The sequence below is a fragment of the Pinus tabuliformis genome, chromosome 2_2 (assembly GCF_031772625.1).
Source record: "Pinus tabuliformis cultivar Carrire ecotype Pingquan chromosome 2_2, CPIR1, whole genome shotgun sequence".
In the NCBI taxonomy this organism is placed as follows: domain Eukaryota; kingdom Viridiplantae; phylum Streptophyta; class Pinopsida; order Pinales; family Pinaceae; genus Pinus; species Pinus tabuliformis.
In genome coordinates this window covers 1,246,367,320-1,246,379,647 of record NC_142300.1, presented here as the reverse complement: position 1 = coordinate 1,246,379,647, position 12,328 = coordinate 1,246,367,320, and the positions used below count along the sequence as shown (strand labels likewise).

Below are 12,328 nucleotides of genomic sequence, written 5' to 3'. Positions count from 1 at the left end.
ATATGGGTTGAAACAAGCTCCTAGAGCTCGGTAAGCAAGACTAGATCACTATCTACAACAACAAGGCTTCAAAAAGGGAGTGGCTAGAAGCAATCTATACATAAAGATAGATCAAGGTAAGTTACTAGTTGCTCTTGTTTATGTTGATGATCTGATTTTTGCTAGTAATAATGATGAAATGAGCCATGAATTTTCTCAAAACATGTCAAAAGAGTTTGAGATGTCAATGATAGGAGAGTTGTCCCACTTCCTTGGACTTCAAATATCTGAAACTAGAGCAGGATTGTGTATATCTCAAACCAAATATCTAAAAGACATACTCAAAAAAAATGGAATGTGTTAGAGCCTAGATTTGCCTCGGGCTGAAAAGGTAAGGTTCTAGGTCCACATCAAACCACACTTAGCCTCGTAGCTAGCCCTACGAGGACAAGAGAGGGCTCTCTCCAGGTCGATCTTAGCGAAATATAATCGATGGGGCTTGAGATGATTGATTTAACAGCTAATCTTAAGCTAGGTATGAAATGCAAGGATTTGATTTGAGTTTTTGAGGGTTTTGTTGGAAAAAAAGGGAAAGGCAAATTTGGGTCCGGGGATGAGGCTCAATTTTGCAGAGATCTCAATGGGGCAAGGTAGGCGATCGTTTTGGCACTTTAATTTTAATGAGATGGAGGGAAAAGACAGGTGAGGTGTTGAAGAGGGCAAGGGCAATCATGAATCCTGCTCAAACAGCTGAAAACATCAAACAACTAAAACAAACCTCAAGTAGAGCATTGCACTTTCAATGAATTCTACTTACACTCTTATTTGTTTAGTTCAGAAGAAATAAGATAGATGATGGCATACATAAACAAAATTCACAATTACAAAGAGAAGCACTGTACCAATACAAATTGTCACATGAATCCCAAAGAGTGCTGCAAATCCTGGTCTCAATTCCTTAGCCAAAATACTGAAATGAATGTACAATGAAGCTCAAGGCTTTCTCAAGAGTCCAACCCTGAAAATGACTAAGAAATTACATGATATAGGCAAGATTAACTCATTCCCATGCCTCTAAGGGTCGAGCTCATCATTCTAGGAGCTGTTTCAACCATATATAAATAAGGAACTGAAAAATAGGCAATGAAACAACTTGACTCTATATGTTAAGAAACTGATTCATTCAATTGTTTTTCACTTTTTGGTGAATGAATCTTCTAGAACAAGTAAAAATGTTCCAAAATTACATCATGGTCATGAAATTACATCCAAATAGATCAAGAGTTACATGAAAAAGTGAAACTGGTCAAAACTGGGCGAATTTTTGAGCTGAAGAGTGAAAATGAGGCCAAATTTCTCTATGCGCCACGCCCAAATTCTCTATGCGTCGTGCCAATTTGGAGCTAATTTTGAGGCTCTTCCCAAAGTCCAAATTGATACCAAGATAGCGCGTTGAAAATCCCTACCTGTCTACCTTCCAACTCAAGTGGAATTTCTAGATTTGGTGTCCATTTGCCCCTCCAAATGTCCAATCTCCCAACACTGCTTCCTGTGTGTCAAAATAGGGGCAGTGAGGTCATTTTGAGTGTTTTTTGAACCTTTTAGGGCTCAAAACCTCCTCAAATTTCTTGGCCATAGGTAGGAAAGCATAAATTTTCATGAAAAATTCAGAAATGCAATTTTTTTTGGATTTGGAGCCCTCTAGCAAAAGCGAGCACCACGTGGCGCGGTGCATAGGGAGGAAAACCCTGTGTTAAAAATTTCTGTGCGTAGCGCCTTTTTGCAGACCAGTTTTGAGGACCTTCCCGTGGTCAAAATTGGGCGCAGGATAGCTCGTTGGAAATATTATTGAGTCTACTTTCCAAATCAACTTGAATTTTTCAATTTGGAGTTCATTTTCCCTGTCAAAAGTCAAATCTCCCAAGACTGGTCAAAATGTGCCAAATGAGGCTGCCTTAGGGCAGAGTGCTGTTGCAGTCAACTTTTGAAGATCTTCCTCAACTCAAAATTGAGCTCATGCTAGCTAATTGGAAATCTCTTTGTGTCTACTTATCATTTGACTCAACAAGCAAGTCATTTGGCCAACCATGCTAGGAGAAAACTTGATTTTCCCAAGGTCACTTCAGAGGTGCATCAATTCTCCTGAGGCGACTGTATTTTTGACTTTTCTCTAAAACCATGACACCTGTGTAAAAATTGAAGGAGGTTTTTCTTCCTTGGCCTATTTTGGACAAAACCATCTCTCATTGTTCCCAAATTCATCTTTTAGTTCTCAGAAACATCATTTGAGTAAAACCTATCCCAATGTGTGGAACAGGGGATTTATCGAAATGAAGCGAAATGAAGGGGATAGGGGGCTTCTAAATTCTTGAGGAAATTTTGAGAAATAGGGAGGGATGTTAGGAAATAGGGGAAAGTGAAATTTCAAAGATTGAGTGAGGGTAAGGGGTCCAAAAAGGCAAAACACAGGCCTAGCCTAGAAAATTGCCAAGTTGTAGCAAGAAACTAGGGTTTGTGCGAAAATGAGGAATTTGAGGGATCTCAGTGATGGGAAGTGTTTAATAAAGTACATTAAGGATAGGGGAAGGTGTATGAACATCAGGATACAAGTTTTTCTCATGATTTGACCATCCAAGATAAATTGCCTTCGAACTTTACCTAAGCACAACTGAAGCATGAACAAGGCATAAAATGACCCAGTGAAATTTGGCATGGTGATGACAACCCTATGAATGATGGTACATTTTTTCTAATGGTGACATGAAGCTCTTGGGATAGCCATTAGGGTTTGGGAATTTTAAGTATGAGACTAGGGTTTGGTGCATTTGGGATTTTGAGAAAGGGAACTTAGGATAAGGGATTCGTGATTTAAGGGGGTAGTGGAACTTAAGGAATAAGGGAATCAATGAAAAAGGGATAAGGGAGTAAACTTGGTGGCAAAATAGTCATCAAAACCCTAGGCAACAATTTTTGTTGGAGGAACTTAAAATGATAGGGTTCAACTTCTTTAAGCAATCACCATGAAACAAGCATCATGAAGTAGGCACCCAACATGGATAGAAAATAATAATGGAGGCTCTACCTGACAAATCCGTGCATTTTTGGGTGATTTGAGCGATTTGGGAAAGTTCTAGCAATTTTTTAACCCTCTGTCTATATGTGCCGCACGGCCAGCCCAATGCGCCGCACCTCACCAATGCGCCACGCCTTCTGCCCAGTGCGTCGCGCCAAGCAATTTTCACCCAAACTTTCTCCAACTTTGCTTTGCTCACCCCGAAATATGTTTGCCTTGTTTCCACTTTGGCTCTTTGATGTATTTAGTATGCCAATGAACTCATAGAACACAAAAATTATATATATGCCAAGGATTTAACTCTTGATTTCAAAAACCAATTTGTCATGTTGCAAACTTTGACACTTCACTTTGAAACTCTATTTTGCTTCTTTGTTGCTCTTGGACTGAATGGTTTGATTTTCGCTTGTCTTGCAGGGATGAATGGCCTGGAACTTTGCAAAGGACCAGAGCTGCACCTGAAGATTTTTGACAACTGAAAAACCTTGAAAATATACATGGCAATTTATTACAAAGAACCAAATGACGATTTTCTTCAAAACAGAGTTTTGAAGAAAAGTCATGATCAAAGATTGCGATGATGAAATTTGTGATGAAAACTTATTATGAAACCTCCCTCATGCATCCGCTGGCATTATTGGACATTCTGAAGACCAAACCCTAGACCTAATGACTAAAATGGCCCTTTTGCTGACAAAGAGTCCAAATAGGACTGTGAACGACTTTAAAATTGATTTTGATGTATAGACACGGACCAGTAGATACATGACCTGAGGGAAATGAGTGACAAGGCCCTTCTGTCAGATTATGGCATGCCCCTAACGGAATATGGATGAATGAATCGAATGAGACACCTAAAAATGAAATGCAATAAAGATTTTTTGATCTCTGACGGAGGGATGAAAAGACCGACTCTAACATTGGCTCCAATGGGGATGGTAGCTCCTTGGAGGTGCCAAGAACTACAGATCTTTGGGAGAGATAAACAGTGCCTTCATTCATTGGGCTATGGAGTTGATAACTTGACAAACTGACACAAGACTTTTGACTCATTTATTGACTGAAAATTGGGCTCACAACTAAAATTGAAAACCATAATAAAACCAAACATGACTAAAACATAACTAACAAACCTACTTTAAGTGTTCTTTTCACCACTCGATCAAGTGAAATGGAACAGCCAATGCAACCACGTAAGCTATTTGAATTCTCCGCAAGTGCTTTATTATGAACAACAAGAGAGAACTACTGAAAGGCAACTCCCATGAAAACTTGTGAATAGATCCATTGGATACTATGGATTCTCTATCCGCCTCCAAAAACATTGCATAAGGATCTCGAAATTCATGCACACTGGGACTTAGCTCATCCAATGGATTACTTCTCTTCTCTTCATACCATGAATGCAAACTTTGATCTGAGCTTTGTGACGAGACTCCTGCTGAAAATGACAAAGAAACCAGCTGCCAGATCAAGTTTATATCAGCACACATTTCAAGCTCACATGTAGTCAATGGAGAAGGACTTTGACTGCAGACATCATCCAACACATCAGCAATAGGATCATCAAAAATTTGAGAAGATTGTTGCGATGTATCCATTAAAACTGTATGACATCCTACTGGCTGTTCATCTTTTTCTTTAGAGATATTATGAAAATTCTGCCTTATAAACTGAAATGCTTCGAAACAAAAGGGTACAGAATCCTCTTGCATCATTAAATCATGTATTTCGGCTACCACACCTTCATCTGTAATCTGACCTTCATCCTCAACATTAAAGCTGAGAGATTGTTGATTTCCTACAGGCTGCTCTTTCGAAGATTTATTGTGCAATTTACCCTTCAAAAACTGAAATGATTCAAAACAGAAAGGTAGGGAATCATCCTGTATCATTTGATCATATGTGCCAGCTTCCATGTCTTCATGTGCAACTTGACAATCAATGGCATTTGGGGGCTGGAAATCTGAATATGAGAAGTCTTGAACAAGGTTTTTATTGCTTTCAAGATGGTCCAGATCAAGACTTGTTGACAGTTGATTTCTGATTGCATGAAAATTGTCTCTGATGAACTGAAATGAATCAAAACAAAAAGGAAAAGATCCTTCACTTACTTCAAAATTTGTTGCACTTTCCTCATCATTGTCATAGCTGATATGCATCATTTGATCATTGTACTCGAGCTGCTGTAAGTGAACTTCCTCCTCCCACAAACTAGCTGCTGATTTGTCTGCAAGATTAGTTTATGTTTGAAGAACATAATAATCATCATCATATTGATCAAACTGAGGAAAATCGTCAATATAAAACACATCTTCAAGCATACATGTCATATCAATAGACCTCTCTTCTCCAAGATGATCTATAAAACAATCATTATCAGATCTATGACAACTGGGGTAAGAAAGAAGATGTTTTGGAGCAGCAACTTGTTCTTGTTCAATCAGCGAGCCATGGGCTTGAACATTATAATCATTCCTTGTAGTGATATTCTGCATCATCTCTTCTACTGCACTTACCAAAATGTCAAGCTTTACTTCTAGAGATGTCGATTTCTCCGGATCTATGTTTTTCGTCTCTTCTTCTTTCAACCTTGCCTTTCGGATTAGCAAATGAGCCTCGACATTTACTGCACTGTTCTATATCTCTTCAAGTGTTGCAAGATTCCTTTCTCTCAGCTGAAACTCCATTTCTGGATCAAAGGCACTCGGATAGTGCAAGAGAGTAGATCTAGGAGGAGGTCTTATATCAACCAGCATTGAATAATAAACTTGATTAATTCTGGCAGAAAATTGTTGTATTGTCTCCCCTGGCAATCTTTTAAGCTGGTTATACTCTTCTGTAATCAAGAAAAGGTTCTGTCCGATCACCCACCTGTTGAGGAAAGCTTTGACGAACTGCTAGAAATCTGAGATGCTCGCATCAGGCAGGGTTTTGAACCAACTCTTGACTTTGCCTTGCAAAGAAAGAGCAAAAAGCCTAATACTAACATCTTCTTCATCAACTTCAAAAAGATCAAGAAAAGTCTCAACATTCTACACATGTTGCTCAGCGTTGACATTCTTACATTCACCGTCAAATCTCGGCAAATATAGGTAATAATTTGCAGGGAAAGCATGGAGAACAGAAGGTAAAACAAGAGGTTTATACCTATCCGGGACTATAAAAGGTGTAGGAGTATATACAAGAGCTACAGGATCAGGTTTGTTTTCTTTAGGCTCATCACGCTGAAGAGAGTCATCATGAGATGTGGGAAAAGTAAGGAGGCCAGGATCAAAGGGAAACTCAGTATTTACACTTTTTGAATAGATCGAGTGAAGATTTTGATCACCTTTATCATACAACAAATTCTAAAAAACTTTCAGGACAGCTTCAAGAACAGCAAAGACGTAATTTACAAGAAAGCAGACTAGATCCTGAATACCATTCCACTTTGGATACCTGAACTTTGTGTAAGATCCTTCCATTTTCTCAGAGAAAGAGTTAGTCTTCCAGTGGAGTCTTTACAGGAGTCACCAGGTGAATGATTTCAGCCTTCTTATGTCTGATCGTTGTCCACCATCAACCATCAGATCTGAACTTGATACATGTACTGGGGTGATCGTTTAGATCAGATGTTCAGTTTATAAACTAGACCGGAGATTGACTGAAGTAGCTTTTATCTACTTACGCTAATGCAAAGCAAAAGCGTTTCGAAGGCTACATGGCAATCTTCAAGCTCCATCTGTAGTCTACAAAGCCAAACAATGACAATAAACTTTCTCCTGAGTACGGTCTCCACTATGTTAGAGCCTAGATTTGCATCAGGCTGAAAATGCAAGGTTCTAGATCCACATCAAACCATGCTCAGCCTCGTAGCTAGCCCTACGAGGACAGGAGAGGGCTCTCTCCAGGTCGATCTCAGCGAAAGATGATCGATGGGGCTTGAGATGACTGATTTAACAACTGATCTTAAGCTAGGTATGAAGTGCAAGGATTTGATTTGAGTTTTTGAGGATTTTGTTGGAAAAAAAGGGAAAGGCAAATTTGGGTCCGGGGATGAGGCTTAGTTTTGCAGAGATCTCGATGGGGCAAGGTAGGCAATCGTTTTGGCACTTAAATTTTAATGAGATGGAGGGAAAAGATAGGTGAGGTGTTGAAGAGGGCAAGATCAATCATGAATCCTCCTCAAATAACTGAAAACATCAAACAACTAAAACAAACCTCAAGTAGAGCATTGCACTTTCAATGAATTCTACTTACACTCTTGTTTGTTTAGTTCAGAAGAAATAAGATAGATGATGGCATACATAGACAAAATTCACAATTACAAAGAGAAGCACTGTACCAATACAAATTTCCACATGAATCCCAAAGAGTGCTGCAAATCCTGGTCTCAATTCCTTAGCCAAAATATTGAAATGAATGTACAATGAAGCTCAAGGCTTTCTCAAGAGTCCAACCCTGAAGCGAGCACCACGTGGCGCAGCGCATAGGGAAGAAAACCCTATGTTAAAAATTTCTGTGCATAGCACCTTTTTGCAGACTAGTTTTGAGGACCTTCCCGTGGTCCAAATTGGGTGCAGGATAGCTCGTTGGAAATCTTATTGAGTCTAATTTCCAGCCCAACTTTAATTTTTTAATTTGAAGTTCATTTTCCCTTTCAAAAGTCAAATCTCCCAAGACTGGTCAAAATGTGCCAAATGAGGCTGCCTCAGGGCAGAGCGTTGTTGCAGTCAACTTTTGAAGATCTTTCTCAACTCAAAAGTGAGCTCATGCTAGCTCATTGGAAATCTCTTTGTGTCTACTTATCATTTGACTCAACAAGCAAGTCATTTGGCCAACCATGCTAAGAGAAAACGTGATTTTCCCAAGGTCACTTCAGAGGTGCATCAATTCTCCCGAGGCGACTGTATTTTTGACTTTTCTCTAAAACCATGACACTTGTGTAAAAAGTGAAGGAGGTTTTTCTTCCTTGGTCTAGTTTGGACAAAAATATCTATCAGTTTTCCAAAATTCATCTTTTATTGCTTAGAAACATAATTTTAGTAAAACCTATCCCGATGTGTGGAACAGGGGATTTGTCGAAATGAAGGGAAATGAAGGGGATAGGGGGCTTCTAAATTCTTGAGGAAATTTTGAGAAGTAGGGAGGAATGTTAGGAAATAGGAGAAAATGGAATTTCAAAGATTGAGTGAGAGCAAGGGGTCCAAAAAGGCAAAACACAGGCCTAGCCTAGAAAATTGCCAAGTTGTAGCAAGAAACTAGGGTTTGTGTGAAAATGAGGAATTTGAGGGATCTCAGTGATGGGAAGTGTTTAATAAAGTACATTAAGGATAGGGGAAGGTGTATGAACATCAGGATACAAGTTTTGCTCATGATTTTACCATCCAAGAGAAATTGCCTTCGAACTTTACCTAAGCACAACTGAAGCATGAACAAGGCATAAAATGACCCAGTGAAACTTGGCATGGTGATGACAACCCTCTGAATGATGGTACATTCTGCCTAATGGTGACATGAAGCTCTTGGGACAGCCATTAGGGTTTGGGAATTTTAAGTATGAGACTAGGGTTTGGTGCATTTGGGATTTTGAGAAAGGGAACTTAGGATAAGGGATTAGTGATTTAAGGGGGTAGTGGAACTTAAGGAATAAGGGAATCAATGAAAAAGGGATAAGGGAGTAAACTTGGTGGCAAAATAGTCATCAAAACCCTAGGCAACAATTTTTGTTGGAGGAACTTAAAATGATAGGGTTCAACTTCTTTAAGAAATCACCATGAAACAAGCATCATGAAGTAGGCACCCAACTTGGATAGAAAATAATAATGGAGGCTCTACCTGACAAATCTGTGCATTTTTGGGTGATTTGAGCGATTTGGGCAAGTTCTAGCAATTTTTGAACCCTCTGTCTGTATGTGCCGCGCCTTCTGCCCAGTGCGCCGCGCCAAGCAATTTTCACCCAAACTTTCTCCAACTTTGCTTTGCTCACCCCGAAATATGTTTGCCTTGTTTCCACTTTGGCTCTTTGATGTATTTAGTATGCAAATGAACTCATGGAACACAAAAATGATATATATGCCAAGGATTTAACTCTTGATTTCAAAAACCAATTTGTCATGTTGCAAACTTTGACACTTCACTTTGAAACTCTGTTTTGCTTCTTTGTTGCTCTTGGACTGAATGGTTTGATTTTCGCTTGTCTTGCAGGGATGAATGGCCTGGAACTTTGCAAAGGACCAGAGCTACGCCTGAAGATTTTTGACAACTGAAAAACCTTGAAAATATACATGGCAATTTATTACAAAGAACCAAACGACGATTTTCTTGAGCTACGCCTGAAGATTTTTGACAACTGAAAAACCTTGAAAATATACATGGCAATTTATTACAAAGAACCAAACGACGATTTTCTTCAAAACAGAGTTTTGAAGAAAAGTCATGATCAAAGATTGGGATGATGAAATTTGTGATGAAAACTTATTATGAAACCTCCCTCATGTGTCTGCTGGCATTATTAGACATTCTGAAGACCAAACCCTAGACCTAATGACTAAAATGGCCCTTTTGCTGACCAAGAGACCAAATAGGACTATGAATGACTTTAAAATTGATTTTGATGTATAGACACGGACCAACAGATACATGACCTGAGGGAAATGAGTGACAAGGCCCTTCTGTCAGATTATGGCATGCCCCTAACCGAATATGGATGAATGAATCGAATGAGACACCTAAAAATGAAATGCAATAAAGAGTTTTTGATCTCTGACGGAGGGATGAAAATACCGACTCTAACATAATGGAGGATTGTGCACCCATGAGCACACCTATGACCACAAACTGCAAACTGAGCAAAGATGATGACTCCCCTCTAGTAGATGCAACTCATTACAGGTCAATGATTGGAGCCCTTCTGTACTTAACAGCTACACGACCAGACATAATGCAAGCAGTAGGAATGGTGGGAAGATTTCAATCTGCTCCCAAACAATCCCATTTATTAGCTGTAAAAAGAATTCTCAGATATCTGAAAGGAACTTCTGATTTCGGTCTTTGGTACCCAAAGGACTCAACACTAACTGTAACTACATACACCGATGCTGATTGGGTTGGAAGTATAGATGATCGGAAGAGCACTAGTGGAAATGCATTCTTCCTAGGAGACTGTTTGGTATCCTGGCTTAGCAAAAAACAATCATCCATATCATTATCCACAGCCGAAGCTAAGTATATTGCTGCAACAGACTGTTGTTCTCAGATACTATGGATGAAGAAAGCTCTAAAAGATCTCGACATATGTGTAAATCAACCAATTTCCGTCTATTGTGACAACACAAGTGCTATCAGTCTCAACAAAAATCCTGTGATGCACTCAAGAACCAAACACATACCAATCAAGTATTATTTCCTCCGTGAACAAGTAGCTGAACAAAACATCGTCCTGGAATATATTAGTACTAAGGAGCAGATAGCTGATATTTTCACAAAACCTCTTCCTTGAGAAGCATTCGAACATCTGCGTCAAAAGATGGGGGTTATTTCTTTATCATCACTCAAGTTCATTCATAAAGATGTAGCAGGACAGGGGGAGCAGTTTGACAAGGGGAGTCCATATGCATCCCTTTGCCATTGATGTCAAAGGGGGAGAAAGCTGAAGAATATTGCCATCAATAACAAAGGGGGAGATTGTTGGACACAGATTGTCATTGACGTCAATATGGCAATATTCAAGGAGCAGATAGATGACAGAGATGGAGACTGTGTATGATTTAGGTAGCAAGATGATCGAAGGTTTGAGCAAGGAGAAGGTCCAGAGTGGGGATGTGATTGCGATCGATAAATCTTCTGGGAAGATTGCAAAATTGGGGCGGTCTTTTGTGAGGTCCAAGGATTATGATGTAATGGGGCCGCAGACCAAGTTCGTACAGTGCCCAGATGGAGAGCTTCATAAACGCAAAGAAGTGGTGCATTGCGTTACGCTACATGAAATCAATGTCATCAATAGCAGGACGCAAGGGTTTCTGGCCCTCTTTACAGGAGATACTAGAGAGATCCGTTCTGAAGTGAGGGAATAGATTGACAATAAAGTTACTGAATGGAGGGAAGAAGGAAAAGCTGAAATTGTACCAAGTATGCTTTTTATTAACGAAGTCCATATGCTTGACATTGAGTGCTTCTCATTTTTGAATCGTGCTCTAGAGAATGAGATGGCACCGATATTGGTTTTTGCAACAAATCGTGGCATCACAAAAATCCGTGGAACAAATTACAAGTCTCCACATGGTATACCCATTGATCTATTAGACCGCCTGCTCATTATTTCGACACAGCCATACATGGAAGATGAATGTGAGCCATCGGATCAAAGAGCAGTGGATCCAACGGTCATCGCACACGAAAGATGCGCGGACGATAATGTGCAGGAGATGTACATGTAGGCAGTAAGCAGTATTCCCCGCACCACCCACTGGGGTTCGATGGTATACGTACAAGGGCCAGTGATCCAATCAAAATACGATGTGTGGCAGATGAAAACCGCCGCCCCCGCAGGTTAACATGTATGCAGGTTTCGGCGAGGAAAGGTGCGACTGTCGTCCGATCGCAGCGAGGTTTGATCGGATGGTGAGGAGATTGTTACAGGGAAAAGTGTCTATACAGAACTGCTCTATCCCACTAAGGTGTGATAGCTACCTTAGAAACAAACAGAGTAAAGCTACTTTCGTTTTTCCTTTATGAAGTATAGATAGAGAGGAACAAAGAAGACCAACCTCTGTCTTGCGCTAATCTCCTGGTTCGATTCCTCTCCTCCTTGATAGTCTTTCGCTACTTGTTCCCTTGCACGCCCAGCTTCACAAAGTACCTGTAAGATCACAGTAGCATAGCACTATACAAGAACATGGATCTATATTCATAAACAATCTAGGATCAGATGTAAATTGACCATACAAATGCAACAAACATAAATGACACAAGAGTATGGAGGAAAACTAGAATAGCTTTTATTGATAAACAAGAAAGAGCCAAGAGGAGTTACAACCAGTTGTTCTGACCCAGCATCAACCTCTCAGCAAGGAAGCCCCTCTTCACCTCATACAAAGCTTAGATCACCCAACAATCTGATGTTTGTCTCAAGAAACCAACAGCAATTCCTTACAATATGCAAAATTCCAGCCTCTGGATCTCTGGGATGAGGGATCCATATATAGATATCTGTAAGGGGGATGAGTCAGCTTGTGATTTGATTAGTGTCTTCCCTCTGATAGTTCTTGCTTCCACTTGGAGACTGATGATCTC

General features: G+C 39.9%; 1 pseudogene; it reads left to right on the top strand.

Annotated features, from left to right (window-relative positions):
* Positions 1-10,776: 10,776 nt before the first annotated feature.
* Positions 10,777-11,472, top strand: LOC149198013 (uncharacterized; annotated as a pseudogene).
* Positions 11,473-12,328: the final 856 nt, after the last annotated feature.